This window comes from Galeopterus variegatus, unplaced genomic scaffold (assembly GCF_000696425.1).
Source record: "Galeopterus variegatus unplaced genomic scaffold, G_variegatus-3.0.2 Scaffold4329, whole genome shotgun sequence".
Lineage (NCBI taxonomy): Eukaryota > Metazoa > Chordata > Mammalia > Dermoptera > Cynocephalidae > Galeopterus > Galeopterus variegatus.
Window position 1 is genome coordinate 154,449 of NW_007730440.1, and position 16,653 is coordinate 171,101.

Below are 16,653 nucleotides of genomic sequence, written 5' to 3' on the forward strand. Positions count from 1 at the left end.
AATGTATATAATATTTTTATTTTCTAAATGACTTAGTTCAAAAGTTCTGGAAGTCTAGGATTGCAGGTATTATCAGGATTAATAATTGTTTTGCTCTGAGATGCTATTAAGGGAGCAAATGTATTATCATGTTTCCTGTTTGAGAATAGGGTTTTGTTAATCCCATCTTTTATAAAAAAATAGTTTCATATTTATTTAATTAGCTCACTGGTATTATTAAAACTAAAATATGAATTCCCTGGGTTTCATTTGGTGGATACCCAAGTGAAGATTACTTCCTGGATTTTCAGCTTACAAAGAAGTAGGGGAGATGGGAGAAAGAAAATGGAGGTGGTAAGAGGCAAAGAAGTTGGATCCATGGCAAGATGATTACAGAGCTCTGAAAATATCATTTTCTCCTTTCCTTCCTCCCTCCCTCCTTCACTTTTTTTTTTTTTTCTTCCAACCAATAGTATTCAGTCTCTGACATACGCTACAAACTCTGCCAGGCACCGAGGAGATGATCATAAACAAGATAGTCATTGTACCTATGTTACATCCGGATGCTATAATAGATAAACTCCTAACTCTCAGTGGATTAACACAAGTGACCTTTACTTGCAATTCCCATACAGTCCAAAATGTATGTTCTGAGCAGTGGGAGGATATTTTCAACCAGTGATGCAGGCCAGGCTCCCTCTCTCACTTGGCTCCACCAGTTCAACGTGGAGCTTCCAAAGTGCTTTTCTGCAACAAGCCAGCAGAGGAGAAAGCACATGGAAGATCCCACACATGGCCCAGCACTGCTATACTTCATTCCCATGTCCAAATGCACCTTAGGGTCAGAGTAGAAGAGACTTAAACAGAGAGAAGCAAGCCAAAGGAATCCTCTTTGATTTAGGTAAACAAAAATAAAAAATTCATGCATTCACTTGTTCAACAAATAATTATTGAGTGCTTTCTCTTCCAGGCAATGTTCTAGGTACAGGGAATACTGCAGTAAACAAAACAGATGAAATCCTTCCCTCATGGAACTAATGGAAAAATTTTAAATACCATTAGTATTTTAATGGTACTAACCAAAACTTTTACTTTCACATCTATGCCCTTAAGAAAATATCACACTTGTACATAAGGAACCATATACAAGATGTTTATTACATTATTGTTTGTAAAAGCAAACAATAGCCATCAATAGGAAAAATGGATAATCAAATTACAGTATATTTATTCAATAGAATACTATAAAGTAAAATAAACTGAAAAACTGGAGCTACAACTATCAACACGAATAATCTCAAAAACACAATATTGCATGAAAAAGGAAATGATTACTGCCAGACCAGGGTTGCATTTAAATAAGTTTTAAAAACCTGAAAAACAATACTGTGAATTCTTTATGGATGCAAATATATGAGGGTACTTCAAAACATCCCCACAAGATTCGTATTGCCTTTAATTCTATTTTTTCATGAAATGTTTGAGATACCATCGTATATTAAATGTAAAAATCATGCATGGGAGTGATAAGCATACAATTCAGGATAGTGATTATTAATCTGTGAGGAGGAAACAATAAAGGGGAATTGATCTGGAAGGGATACACTGGGGGCCTCAGATGTATGTATAAAGTATAATTTCTCAGAAAATTTCAAAGCAAACAAGGTTTGATTGGATAAAGCTGGACATAAGTATATACGTGTTCAACATATCATACTCTTTATTATCACATTTGAAATGTGTTTGGTAGCTTCTTTAACTAGATTTATTTCCTCCTTTCCTCTTCCCGTGCCATCTCCACCCCCACTAAACATTCTGCGTATCCCCTGATACCTCGACTACTGGTCCTGAAAAGGGGCGACGTTTTCCATCCTTGCCCCCTGGGTCATGTACCTGAGATGATGCAGAAAGACTGTCTCAGGAAGGAGAGAGGCGCACAGGTGTCAGGTTTTCAAGTGAGGAGGGAGTGGTAGGTTCACAGCACCTAACTTCACTTGTCTGCCTTTACAAAGACTGCCACCAAGCCGGTCTGGTGCATTTGTCATCCGGAATCCTCTTTAGCTCTTCTAATGTGGAGGGACCCCAGTCATTTGATTATTTTCACAAGAATTCAACAAATAACCTTTTGCGTGGCAATGCATGTGCTAGGACTTCGTAGAACCAGGCTATTCTCCTTGGAACACCTATCTTCTCTTTGGGCAGATGCCAGACTCTCTGAGTCACCTTGACCAAGCAAGCTAATTCTTGTATCAGCAAAGCATTTTTAAGTTCACAGGTTTGGCTCCCTGATCTCTATCGTAGAACCATGCTCACTGCTAGACTTTCTCCTTGAGCCGAGGACAACATGAACACAAACAGGTGACCCAAGGTAAATTTGTGGACAAATGTCAATTGACAAGCTGTAGCTCCAGCTCAAGGCATGTAGACCTAGACTAGGACAGGCCAAGGTGATCTTTGGTCCAAGGCGTTTCTCAGTAGCATGGCCTTATCGGAGGTTGTGTTCTCTCTTGACGATGCTTTGGGTGTTTTCCATTTCTTTATAAATCTCATTATTTCCTCACTTTATCTCCTCATTTTATAAGAAACTTGGCTGTCTCTAAATCGCACTGTCCCAGTATCCTCTCCCAGAGGACCTCATGTGTTTCTGTTTTCTCTTTCAAGAGGAGAGGAGTGTGTTTGTGTGTGCGTGTGCGTGTGTGTGTGTGTGTGTGTGTGTGTGTATTAGGGCAGGGGGAGGGATGATTCTGCCCTCCTACCACCAGTTCCAGAACCACCATGCATCCCCATTTGCTCTCCCCACTGCCTTTACCATGTTGCTCCAATCATCTCTTGTGCCCCCTAGACCCACTTTACCTTCCTACGTGACTTTGACCCTTGGCTCATGATATCCTTCTGCTGGAATCCTAGTAACTAGACCCTATGTTGAGATCCCGCCCAGTAGTCTTGTCATTTCAGGACTGCGACCCTCCTAACCACTCACCCTCTGAGGGACTGTCCCCAGATTCCCTTGCATGTCTAGGGCCCTGGGTTCCAGGCTGGTCATTTCCTGGCTGGCCTTCCCAAGTCATGAAGACCAGAGGCGATGAATGTGTCATTCTCAGTCAGAACTGTCATCAGCAGGCCCTCCACAGAGAAACTCAGGTAGCTTGTCTGGGCTCCATCTCCCAACTTACACTCAGGTCTGTACCCAGTCACCTGCCTTCCCCTGTCACTCTGATTTCCAAGTCCCAGGGCACCCAATGTACCCACCCACAGCTTTGTGGGCTGAAGTCCTGATCTTCAGCCATCACCAAGATTCCCTGCAGCTGGACTCCTCCCCTTTGTATGGACAACCTGTCCCCTCCTGGTGTCCCTGCACTCCTTCCCCAACTTGGGCTTTACAATTAGTTGTATTAACACAGAGCTTCTGCTCTTTAAGCTTTCAATTTAGGTAGCAAAGCACAACTGGAGAAATTCCAGGAAACATTTTTATACCAAATCAATTCTCAGCTCTTGACACTTGCTTTTATAACTTTGTGTGTTTTTTTTAATTAACTTTCTGGCTTTCTCACCACAGTGACTTTTCCAGGCCATCCCTGCTGTCTTCCAACCCATCTTTTCTTCCATCCACCCTCGCTCCTACCTGAGGATCTTGCCACGGAAAGGCTGAAACTGGGCAAATCACTGGCACAGTGCCCCCCACACCATCACCTTTATCTATTTTTATTTCTACATCTGTTCTCTCCTCTTTGTTGTAGTTATCAGAGGAAGAAATTTTCTTATTCCTTTCTGGAGTTAATCCATCTACCTGTGCTCTAAATCTCTTTACACCTGAGCTAAGAGGGCTCATCTCTTGTCTTCAGTTAGCACTTTGTTTCCCCTTCAACAAGTGTCTGAGCTCCCACACTGTGCTAGATACAGTGATGAGCCTGCAGTCTCCTAGGGGAAGATGGCAACATGCTAGTCACCTGATTATAGGTCAGCATGACACAAACGACAAATAGTTCTGCAGGAGTTCACGGGAAGGAGCAATTATGCTAACTGGGGACGTTTATATTCTCTACTGCCCCTGAGCCAATTTCTCCATCCCAGCAGCAGAATAAATAGAAAGGGAGAAAACGCACACAAACACTTTCATTAATCCATTCATCCATTCAGGCAGTGTTCATTGCATGCCTACTATGGGGTGCACTACATGGGCTGCTGGAGGCACCCTAATGAACAAAAACAGACCAGGTCCCTATACTCACAGAATTTACAGGTAACTGAAGATGACAAGCTTTAATCACAGAATAAGTTTGAGCTGTGGTAAGTGCTAGAAAGGGGAAATGGTGCATCATATGAGTGTGTAATAGAGGATGTGGTCTAATCCCAGGAAGCAGAGAAGTCTTCTCTGAACCTGGGACAATGGAACCAAGAATGAAGGCTGTGTATTCTACTCTAAGAGCCATGGAGCTGGCGAAAGTCTTTAAGCAGAGGGGACAGGATCATGATCACATGTGTGGGTATGAACACTCTAGCTGCAGTGTGAGGGACAGTGTGCAGGGGTTTGGTTCAACTCGGGTGAAATTGAAAGAGCACTGGACTTGCAATCAGGGATTGGAGGTTCTTACTTCAAATCGGATGAGCCCAAAGATCTTGGGCCAACTCCCTTTTTTCCCCAAGGCTCTGTTTCCTCCTCAAGAAAACGAGACAGTTGGGAGAGAATGTATGTGACCAGCTCCTGACCCATGGGAGGTCTTCAGCCCATTTGTTTAATCCCATATCTTTTTCATTTTTTCTAAGCCTTGTAGCCATTCTTTTTCTGATAGGTGAGGATGTGGGTGATGGGTGTAGACTGTGGAACCCACAGCATTTTTGTGGCTAGTTCTTTTTCTGCTTGAAGAGGACATTTGGGCAAACTTCAAAGGCCCAAGAATAATGGAGTTACTTGAATTAAAACTTTCTTTTTTCTAATTTGCAAATTGCAGTCCTCAATTTAGAAGAGATGACATGGCCTCCTTGACCTCGCATTGTAAGTCATGAGCTCTTGATCTGAGAATTAACGCAGTCTCCATCATGCGCTGATTGGCTTGTTTGAATAAAAGTGTTACATTTTCAAAGTCCTGGCTTACTCAAGACTTTCTGTNCTTTCAAGAGGAGAGGAGTGTGTTTGTGTGTGCGTGTGCGTGTGTGTGTGTGTGTGTGTGTGTGTGTATTAGGGCAGGGGGTCTTTCAAGAGGAGAGGAGTGTGTTTGTGTGTGCGTGTGCGTGTGTGTGTGTGTGTGTGTGTATTAGGGCAGGGGGAGGGATGATTCTGCCCTCCTACCACCAGTTCCAGAACCACCATGCATCCCCATTTGCTCTCCCCACTGCCTTTACCATGTTGCTCCAATCATCTCTTGTGCCCCCTAGACCCACTTTACCTTCCTACGTGACTTTGACCCTTGGCTCATGATATCCTTCTGCTGGAATCCTAGTAACTAGACCCTATGTTGAGATCCCGCCCAGTAGTCTTGTCATTTCAGGACTGCGACCCTCCTAACCACTCACCCTCTGAGGGACTGTCCCCAGATTCCCTTGCATGTCTAGGGCCCTGGGTTCCAGGCTGGTCATTTCCTGGCTGGCCTTCCCAAGTCATGAAGACCAGAGGCGATGAATGTGTCATTCTCAGTCAGAACTGTCATCAGCAGGCCCTCCACAGAGAAACTCAGGTAGCTTGTCTGGGCTCCATCTCCCAACTTACACTCAGGTCTGTACCCAGTCACCTGCCTTCCCCTGTCACTCTGATTTCCAAGTCCCAGGGCACCCAATGTACCCACCCACAGCTTTGTGGGCTGAAGTCCTGATCTTCAGCCATCACCAAGATTCCCTGCAGCTGGACTCCTCCCCTTTGTATGGACAACCTGTCCCCTCCTGGTGTCCCTGCACTCCTTCCCCAACTTGGGCTTTACAATTAGTTGTATTAACACAGAGCTTCTGCTCTTTAAGCTTTCAATTTAGGTAGCAAAGCACAACTGGAGAAATTCCAGGAAACATTTTTATACCAAATCAATTCTCAGCTCTTGACACTTGCTTTTATAACTTTGTGTGTTTTTTTTAATTAACTTTCTGGCTTTCTCACCACAGTGACTTTTCCAGGCCATCCCTGCTGTCTTCCAACCCATCTTTTCTTCCATCCACCCTCGCTCCTACCTGAGGATCTTGCCACGGAAAGGCTGAAACTGGGCAAATCACTGGCACAGTGCCCCCCACACCATCACCTTTATCTATTTTTATTTCTACATCTGTTCTCTCCTCTTTGTTGTAGTTATCAGAGGAAGAAATTTTCTTATTCCTTTCTGGAGTTAATCCATCTACCTGTGCTCTAAATCTCTTTACACCTGAGCTAAGAGGGCTCATCTCTTGTCTTCAGTTAGCACTTTGTTTCCCCTTCAACAAGTGTCTGAGCTCCCACACTGTGCTAGATACAGTGATGAGCCTGCAGTCTCCTAGGGGAAGATGGCAACATGCTAGTCACCTGATTATAGGTCAGCATGACACAAACGACAAATAGTTCTGCAGGAGTTCACGGGAAGGAGCAATTATGCTAACTGGGGACGTTTATATTCTCTACTGCCCCTGAGCCAATTTCTCCATCCCAGCAGCAGAATAAATAGAAAGGGAGAAAACGCACACAAACACTTTCATTAATCCATTCATCCATTCAGGCAGTGTTCATTGCATGCCTACTATGGGGTGCACTACATGGGCTGCTGGAGGCACCCTAATGAACAAAAACAGACCAGGTCCCTATACTCACAGAATTTACAGGTAACTGAAGATGACAAGCTTTAATCACAGAATAAGTTTGAGCTGTGGTAAGTGCTAGAAAGGGGAAATGGTGCATCATATGAGTGTGTAATAGAGGATGTGGTCTAATCCCAGGAAGCAGAGAAGTCTTCTCTGAACCTGGGACAATGGAACCAAGAATGAAGGCTGTGTATTCTACTCTAAGAGCCATGGAGCTGGCGAAAGTCTTTAAGCAGAGGGGACAGGATCATGATCACATGTGTGGGTATGAACACTCTAGCTGCAGTGTGAGGGACAGTGTGCAGGGGTTTGGTTCAACTCGGGTGAAATTGAAAGAGCACTGGACTTGCAATCAGGGAAGCAGAGGGGACAGGATCATGATCACATGTGTGGGTATGAACACTCTAGCTGCAGTGTGAGGAACAGTGTGCAGGGGTTTGGTTCAACTCGGGTGAAATTGAAAGAGCACTGGACTTGCAATCGGGGGTTGGAGGTTCTTACTTCAAATCGGATGAGCCCAAAGATCTTGGGCCAACTCCCTTTTTTCCCCAAGGCTCTGTTTCCTCCTCAAGAAAACGAGACAGTTGGGAGAGAATGTATGTGACCAGCTCCTGACCCATGGGAGGTCTTCAGCCCATTTGTTTAATCCCATATCTTTTTCATTTTTCCTAAGCCTTGTAGCCATTCTTTTTCTGATAGGTGAGGATGTGGGTGATGGGTGTAGACTGTGGAGCAGCTCCTGACCCATGGGAGGTCTTCAGCCCATTTGTTTAATCCCATATCTTTTTCATTTTTTCTAAGCCTTGTAGCCATTCTTTTTCTGATAGGTGAGGATGTGGGTGATGGGTGTAGACTGTGGAACCCACAGCATTTTTGTGGCTAGTTCTTTTTCTGCTTGAAGAGGACATTTGGGCAAACTTCAAAGGCCCAAGAATAATGGAGTTACTTGAATTAAAACTTTCTTTTTTCTAATTTGCAAATTGCAGTCCTCAATTTAGAAGAGATGACATGGCCTCCTTGACCTCGCATTGTAAGTCATGAGCTCTTGATCTGAGAATTAACGCAGTCTCCATCATGCGCTGATTGGCTTGTTTGAATAAAAGTGTTACATTTTCAAAGTCCTGGCTTACTCAAGACTTTCTGTTAGGAACTAGCTGGAACTAGGAATTTTAATTACTCCATTCCTTCCCTTGTCCTGATTGTTTTTTATTAATGAGTTAGTCAATTAAAAGGGTAAGCTAATTCATGGCAGGGATGGTATTCAAATGCAGGGAGTCTGGCTTCAGACTCTGGATTTTGCCATGTGACTCTGCTGTCTCACTGATCAATGCAGGTTTTCACGTCTGCGTTAGATGATAAAATAAAGACATTTTCACTATCATCCTCTCTCATAGATCTTAGAGGCATACGAAGGTCTTAGAAGCACAGGAAGCTCATCTAAACATCAGATTTAGATTTAAGGGATTCCTGAACTCCTGCTTGTGTGTAATACCAATATCAGGGGTGAGGGTCTGGGAAAGCCCATAGCCAGCCTCAACCCACCCCGTCCTCTAGCAGGTTCTTGACTCCACCACAGGAAAGAATTCAAGGACAGAGTCACAGTACAAAGTGAAAACAGGTTTAATGTAACAGTTAAGAAGTATAGGCTTCACAGAGGACATGCAGCCTAGCTCCAGACACTGAGCAGGGTCCGCACCAAGGTTGATACAAAAGTAAGAAATGCACATTTAACGTTTAGTACAAAGTGTAGGCTGGCTCAAGAGAGTGAGCAACAGCCCCTTAGATATAAGCTTAACACAAAAGTAAAGTCTACACACCTCTCCCAGCGAGGTGCGGGCTGGCTGTAGAGAGAGGGAGCAGCAGCAGCCCTGCCTTCTATCAGGATTCAGCTTCTACAGTTTCACTGTCTAATACATATTCATGCTATCTAATGAATATTTAACTAAAGGGGTGGTTCCCAGTTATGTGAAATAGTCTTGTACAGGATCAGTTGGTCTCTTTTTATTGCCCATTCATTGGTTGAATTCCAACATACCCACTGGAAAACACCTGGAATATTCAGTGCTCTCCAGCACCTCTAGTTTAAACTCCCCTGTACTGAGCATGCTCCACTACTAGGCTTATATAACCCTTCGCTACTGAGCATGCCCAGCTACTAGATTTGCATAAGTCAACCCCTTGAGGTCTCAATTTCCCTGCCATGGTGCAAAAAATAGGTCTAAAAAGCCACAGTAACTCTCCTCTAGGAGAGAGCCTAGAGGAGGAGCTTGAGACCTTGGGAAGTGGCTTGAAACCTAGAGGCATGTCCTGAAACCCAGACCCAGGGAAACTGAGCACCTCCTATCTCAGGATTGTAGAAGTACAATGATGGGAGATAGTCCCCTTTCACCTCCTTGGAGCCTGTTATGGGCTGAATTTTGTCCTTGATCTTGGACTTCTAGTTTCCAGAACTGTGAGAAAATAAATTTCTGTTGTTTAAGCCCCCCAGTCTGTGGTATTTTGTCATGGCAGCCTTAGCACACTAGTACAGAACCTATGGCGCTCAACCAGATCTACGTAAAATGAAAAAAACAGATTAAGTTTCCTTGCTTCCCTGCTCATATATAATAAATCTGACTCCAACAGTGACAGTGTTCTCTATTTTGTCAGTGAGGCTGCTTACTGATTCATAAGCAAATTGCATCTCTCCATCATTCACCTCGGCATTTCACAGTTCTCACATTTATTGGCCATGTCAATGGCATCTCCTTCCTTTCCTCTCTCTCATTTCTCTTCTCCACGGATATACAAGTTGGCTCTCTGGCAATTAAGTTGCGTGGAGTACATCAAGTGTTAATTCAGTAGCTGAGCGACTTTCACTATTTTATCTATATATCTTTGCAATCAATCTAAAAGCTTTGCACCATGCTCAAGGCTGCAAATCATTTCTCCAGGAATCTGACTTCCAAAGGTGTGGGCTTTCAATGGGGAGACAAGTACACCCTGCTCTCATAAAATAATCCCATGAAAACATCTCTAGCTGCTCTTATCTCCCAGGTGATAGGTCTGCCAGGACTCCTAGGCTGTAGGAGAGGGTGTGGCCAGCTCTCTTTGAAGAGCTAAAGAGGTTGGCTCCATTCTCTCACCAGGCTCACTGGCATTCAGGTCTATTTCAGTCCCAGAGGGCAGTCATCAAGCCTGGCCTCACCCTGGCTACTGATTCTGGCAGAGGCTCCAGGAGAATAATTTAGAGGCTGTCTGCCTGGTTCTTTGAAGTCTTTGGATGTGCACATACTGCTTGTTTCTAGGTTTGGGCAAGCCAGGAGTGCTGACAGTTTGATTGGAGAAGCTGCTGCATAAACAAAGAGAGAAGGCAAATTTTCATGCCACTTCGTTTTTAAAAAAAATCTAACCAGAAGACACTCAATGGCCAAGATTGGCTTGAGTAGACATCACCTGACAGCAGAAGCTTCAGACCAGGAAGCACACCTGGTTACCACATCAGGCCCCAGGGCAGTGTGATATGTCAGTGTTTGCCTGGAGCACAGGCACCTTGTGGTCCTTGACCTAGTATGTGCCCGTTCTTAGGGAGGAGAGGGCTAGTCCTCTGCTTTGTTAATTCACATCGTTCAACATATCTCTATGGAGTACCCACCTTATGCCAGGTATTACACAAGATGTGGGAGAACAGCGATGAATAGACAGACTTGGTCCCTGCCCTTTGGGCTCAACAGTGTAGTTGTGAAGGAAGCAAAGACTATTTCCTTTCCCTGCTCACACTCTACAGCTCCCTCTTTTTTGTCCTTTCCTCAATTCATTTGTCCCCTGTACACTCGTACTTCCCAGAGGCCTGTATCCCAGGAAGAAGGTTACAGGAAGAGAGTGATGCTTATCTCAGAGCATGCATCTCTAATGGTAGATTTTATTATCTGACTAGGAGCTATTTAATGATAAAAGACCATCTTGTGGCCCCTCAAATTCAAGAATCCTGAATCCCTTGCTTGTGATGAAATCTGCACAATATACCAGTACGGCTGTAGCCTGGAGGCCTCATGAGGGCTGCCCCAGAGGACAGAGAACTGCAGAGTTACAAATGGACCTCCAGGCTTGCAAATCAGCAGTGTGCTTTGTTATTAGCAAATCAACAGCTGAATGGCACTGCATTTCTCTGTCCAGGCTCTTAAGTACCTTGTCTGCTCAAGCCCTAGCTTACTTAGTTCCTGCTTCCTGCAAAGAGATTTATGTCCCCACATTCACAGTAATAAGAGGCCTGCTGGCAGTGAGCCCCAGAGAGGCAGTGGGGTTTGCAGAGGATCTGCTGACAAATGTAATTGCTGGCAGCTGTAAGTCCCACAGATGCCAGCCATAAGATTTAACCCCCAGCTTTCCAGGTATTATAAATAGGTAGAGATCACTCACTCATGAGCCAAGACACATGTTCACCTGAGACCCACACTTGAGAACTTTGTCCTTGTCATTACCCAGTTGAATGCCTTTTCCTCTCTTGCATGACTAACCAACCATTTCCTCTGTTGCAGGACTAACCAACCATTTCACTTGCCAAGACTTGAATGACAGTAAGCTTCGTTATTAAATACTGCTAAGCAATGTCGACAGCATTTCTTTGAATCTTCTTTTGTTAGCTTTAACAAAACCTTATCAGGTCCTACTGAAAGGATTAGCATCTGAGGCTTTATTTGGTAATTCAACATTGCATCAAACATGGAAGAAAAAAGTTTTAGCTTGCCTTGGAAATTCAAGGCAAGGTTTTACTTGGGCATTTCAAGAGGCAGAAGGAAACGATAAGAGGTTCAGTGCCAAGACTGAGTAAAAAGGAACAGGCAAGGCCCTTTGTTGAGCCTGACCTCAGCAAGCTGCATGGTGCTGGGAACTTAACTCATTTGTTGAATGAATGAGTGATGATGGCCCGAGAAAGGAAATTGGTCTATGCTACAATGACGAAAAAGTCAGGATTATAAGATCTAGTTACTTCCTCCTTCTCCTATACAACATTCTCCTGTCTCCTTTTGGGTGATCCCTATAAGAGTTTGCCTACCCAAACTAAACTTAAAATTGATTTCAGCTGTCTTTAGTAACCATGTATTAGGGGTGGAGCATAAGGGATGATGGGTATCGCCAGAAAGAAGATTTCAAGGAAACTGTTGGAGAATCTAGGAATGAAAGCTCTGAATTCAACTGGGAAGAAAAGCACCTACCAACAGGTTACTGTGAGTATTAAATGAGATAGTGTGTAAAAAACACCCAGTGTAACATTTGTTGGGCACCTTCTAGATGCCCAAGAAATGTGAACAGCCCCCTCCCAGCCCTCCCAACACAGGCTGATTTTTGGCCAAACCATATGGCTGGAAGTAAAATTGCTCTCATTTCTAGGATTTCCTTCCCATTCTAATGCAGAAGATGTTACTGAAGTAAGGGATTATTACTTTTCTCTCATCCTATAAAGGGACCTCGTCTTTGCAGAGCAAAGAGTTACCTATCCACTTCGGTGAACTTCTGTGAAATCAGTTTTAGAAAACAGCTACTGAGAATTGCTGTTTTCCAGAGCTCTGTGCTGTTGCTTAGAAATGCTTATTGTTTGTCCAGGAAAGAAGCTTGGCACTCTCACAGGAGGTTGGCTACTGTCAGTCTCAACTCCCTGAACACATCTGATTAATTCAAAATAAGAAATAGATGAGAGGAATATGCAGGTCCTTTGGTCAACTTTCTCCATTGTACTGTGAATCTCTCAGTTTTGTATCATCTTCTTAAAATTTTCTCCCTATTGACTGTAGGAACTAAAGTGCAAACTTCTTATAATGGCATTCAGGGCTTTTCACAATTTAAATTTAATGTTCCTTAAAATCCTCATCTTCCTCTCCCCCTGGAACATACCTAAGCCTTCACATTTCTCTGTATAATCTTCTCTATCTCTCCAACAAACTCCTACTCACTTATAATGGCATTCAGGGCTTTTCACAATTTAAATTTAATGTTCCTTAAAATCCTCATCTTTCTCTCCCCCTGGAACATACCTAAGCCTTCACATTTCTCTGTATAACCTTCTCCATCTCTCCAACAAACTCCTACTCGTCCTTGAAGAATCTCTTCTGTGAAGCTTTATGGTACCACAGAGCAAGCTTCTCAGCACTTTCATAGTTCTTTCAATCTCACATTAATTTTTATGTTTATTTTAGTTGTTATATTTTTATGTCTTTGTCCTCACTAGACTGCAAATTCCTGGAGACCAAGACCTGAGTGTTGAAGGTCCTGGTGACTAGACTAAGGACTATGGAATGAGTTGATAAAGACCAGTAAATAGTGAAAAAGAACAGAAGGTAATTTACATTCATTTAATATCTGCTACGTGTTAGGTACTGTACTAGATGCTCTCTAGGTAAAGACCAGTAAATAGTGAAAAAGAACAGAAGGTAATTTACATTCATTTAATATCTGCTACCTAACACGTATATAATTGATATAATCTTATTTAATCTATTCAACAACCATATGGGGATTATCACATTTACAGATAGGTAAATTGTTTTACGAATAGAGTGACTTATTTAGATTAATTAAAGATGAGCCTAGATTTGAATCCTATCTGATGCTCCAAAGCCCAGGCTCTTTGCACTACACCAGCCTGGCTCAGAGAAGAGAAATGATATAATCGAAGATACAGGCTGGCATTTGTAAGCAAAATGGATTTGAGAGGGGAGGAAATGCAGCCAGGAGACTGTGCAGTAATTCAATTGTGAGGTAGTGAGGGCCTGAATAAAAGTAATAAATAGATAATAATCAATGAAAGTGATAGATATTGATAAGGAAGAGTTAAATGGAAAAACCACAAAAATAAAAAGCAGATTCATAGAAATCATCAGTATAGCACAGCACTTGCTTCTGGCTGTGGGTGGACCAGAGTCGGAGAGGGTGGCTTGGAGGCCTGTGCAGGAGAGGCAGGGCACAGTCCTGAGAACAGATCCCCAGAGGCAGCTTCTCTGGGTCCTGCAGCTGGATTGCTGTGCAGTAGCATGTTGAGCAGGAAACAAAAAGATTCATATCCTGCAGAAATATTTTAATATGATTAATGCCTGTTTTAGTCTGTTTCATGCTGTTGTTAACAAAATACCACAGACTGGGTAATTTACAATGAGCAGAAATTTACTGGCTTACAGTTCTGGAGGCCAGGAAGTCCAGGATGAAGGGGCCAGCATCTTGCTAGGGCCTTCTTGCTGTGTCATTCAGTGGAAGACAGAAGGGCAAGAGAGAACCCACTTCTGAAAGCCCTTTGATTAAAACTTTAAACCCACCTGTGAGGGTGGAACCCTCATGGCTTAATTACCTCTTAAAGACCCACCTCCCAAAATGATTATGTTGGCAAATAAATATTAACACTGAGTTCTGGAGGGGACATTCCAACCATAGCAATGCCTATTTGAAATTTGATACAATGTGTGATCTTTCCCAGCTAGAATTCGTCTAGTCTTAGGGAATGTTGGCAGCTGACCAGAAGGTGCAGCTCCCCGGCCCTACAAAAACCCTGACAGGTTGACAGGGATGTTGGTGAGCTCCGTGTGGCTGAATATCACAGTATATGGAAAGGCTTTTGACCCTGAACTACCACTAAAACTGTTTCAAAATTTATTTATACAGAATAATTCCACACATATGAATTTTTGCCACAGCCATTTTGGCCAAATATGTTATTTGCCGATCTGTAATATTTGGCAAAGTGTGTGGTCTGACACTGAACATAGAATCGATCTCCTGGTTAATAAGAATCAAGTCTTGGTTCTTTATGTAAATTTTACTATTTTCCGTTCTGCCTGTTTTTTATAGCTCTTGTTTCTAAACAAGATAAGGTCAAAGTAGTTTATTGACAAGAAGCAGATTATTGAGGAGAGGAAGTAGGGTAAAGTAAGGACCACTTCTTTGTGTCAGCACCTCCCTTCTGTTGCATTATTGGCCAACTCACTGATATAATATTCCTTTTTTTTGTTGTTTTTTTTGCTAATGCCAAGATAGAAGTTGCATTTAACTGCAAATTAGAACAATTAATCTTTTCTTGTAAAGTTGTACTTTCTTTTTAGGAAGTATGATTCTTTCATAGGTACTTAATTCAATTTATAAAAAAGGAGAATTAAACTTTTGGCAGTAAACTCAAGCATTATGAATGAAACTATAATGCCTGTGTGTGCTCAAGAGCATTAGTATTTATGATACTTCCTTGAGCTCCTCGTGAATTCAGTTATTTTGAGTTTCATGAACCACAAAAAAAAGCACTTGTGTGAGATGATTTTTGTTTATATTCCAGACTTTTTTTTTTTTAAAGAAAACTGCAGAAATTCCATCGGTGTCCAGACACAGTCAACATTATAGAAAACCTACTCTGCTAGCATAGAATTTAAGATTTTTGATATTTCAATCATTGCTGTTCTGCTGTTACATATAAGTTTCTTGAACTTACATATAATGGGCCTAGGTTTGTCATCCTTGACACTTTGGTTTTAAATGTTTGCCTGGGTTTGCTTGGAGTACATGTTGGCGACTTAAATGGAAGCCATCACCCCACATTTTCCTGAGCATATGGGAGGGAAATCATTTTGCAGAATGTAATCCTAGAATCTGGGTCACCTGTGAAATCACTTTGGAATTTGATATTGTTTAAAAAAAAAAATTAAGGAGGCTACAGGGACAAAACATCATATGTGCAATGTGGGAATCTGAATCTTTTCCTTCTCTTTTATTATGTAATGTTTTTAAAACCATATGTTCACTCAGCTGTTTCTCATCAGTCTTGTTTTGTTCCCATATAAACACATACACATAAAATAAAACAGTTTTAATGAAGAGAAATCCTTTTTTTCCCTTGAAGTTTCTTTGATGATGGAATTCATGTAAAGCTCTGAATTATAAAAATGTACTTGTTAAAGAATCCGAAATAGAATTTAAAACAAAACATACTTCTGATTGTCTCTTTTGTCTCCTTTTTCAAATATTTTCCTTCATTCTTTTAATCCTCTATAAAATCACATAGGAAAAGCATAATTTTGAAATAATATCAGCAATCAAGGCTTTTTGGTTTCTTTTTAACAAGGAAAGAAAACGCATCAGAAAACTTTTGCTGACAAGATCAAAACAGAAAGGAAAGCTGGTTGTTCAGAACATGTTGGGACATATCCTTTACTCTTGCCTCATCTATTTAAAAGTTGTGTGGGCGAAGTCCAACGTGTTTATCTAATACATATTGACTTATAGCTATTAGTTGTCTTCATGTATGACCCAGGTTAGCTCAAAAGGTGTGGCATTTCCAGCAGTTACAGCTTCTCAAAATGACATAGCACATTAGAAAATATTTGGTCATACCTTTTACACTGAATTTCATTTAAATAAAGCACAATAACTTAGATTTCTGTATAACTTCATAGCTTTATGGTTGCCATATACATTCCTTCATTTAATCTTCACAAATTTGTACTCCTTTTACCATAAATCTAAGCCTTGGGAAATTCTGAGTCCACATAGATTACTGAAATGAATGTCATACAATGGGCACGTTCCCTGTGGCAGCGCACCCTACCATATCAGGGTCACATGAACTTGTGTGGGTAGGATAATTAGCTAGACCAGATCCTATTAGGTTCGTCCTTTTCTAAGTGAAAGAAAGTGAGCTGAGATGCTGGGTACCATTCAAGCTTTATTAAAGGAAAATCTGCTGGGCTGTGGTCAAAGTAGCAGGCAGCCCAGGGCACTGGGGGTTACCCATAAGCTCTGGGGGTAGAACTTATATAGTGTGCCAAGGGCTGGCTGATACCATCAATGAGGGTCATTATGCTAATGTGGATCAGGGTGGAGAACTTCGTCCTTGTGGAAGCAAAAAGGGTTTCTGTTTAAGTCAGGAGGCTTCATGTAAAGGGAAGGGGGGAGGGGAGAGGAGGAGGTGGGCGG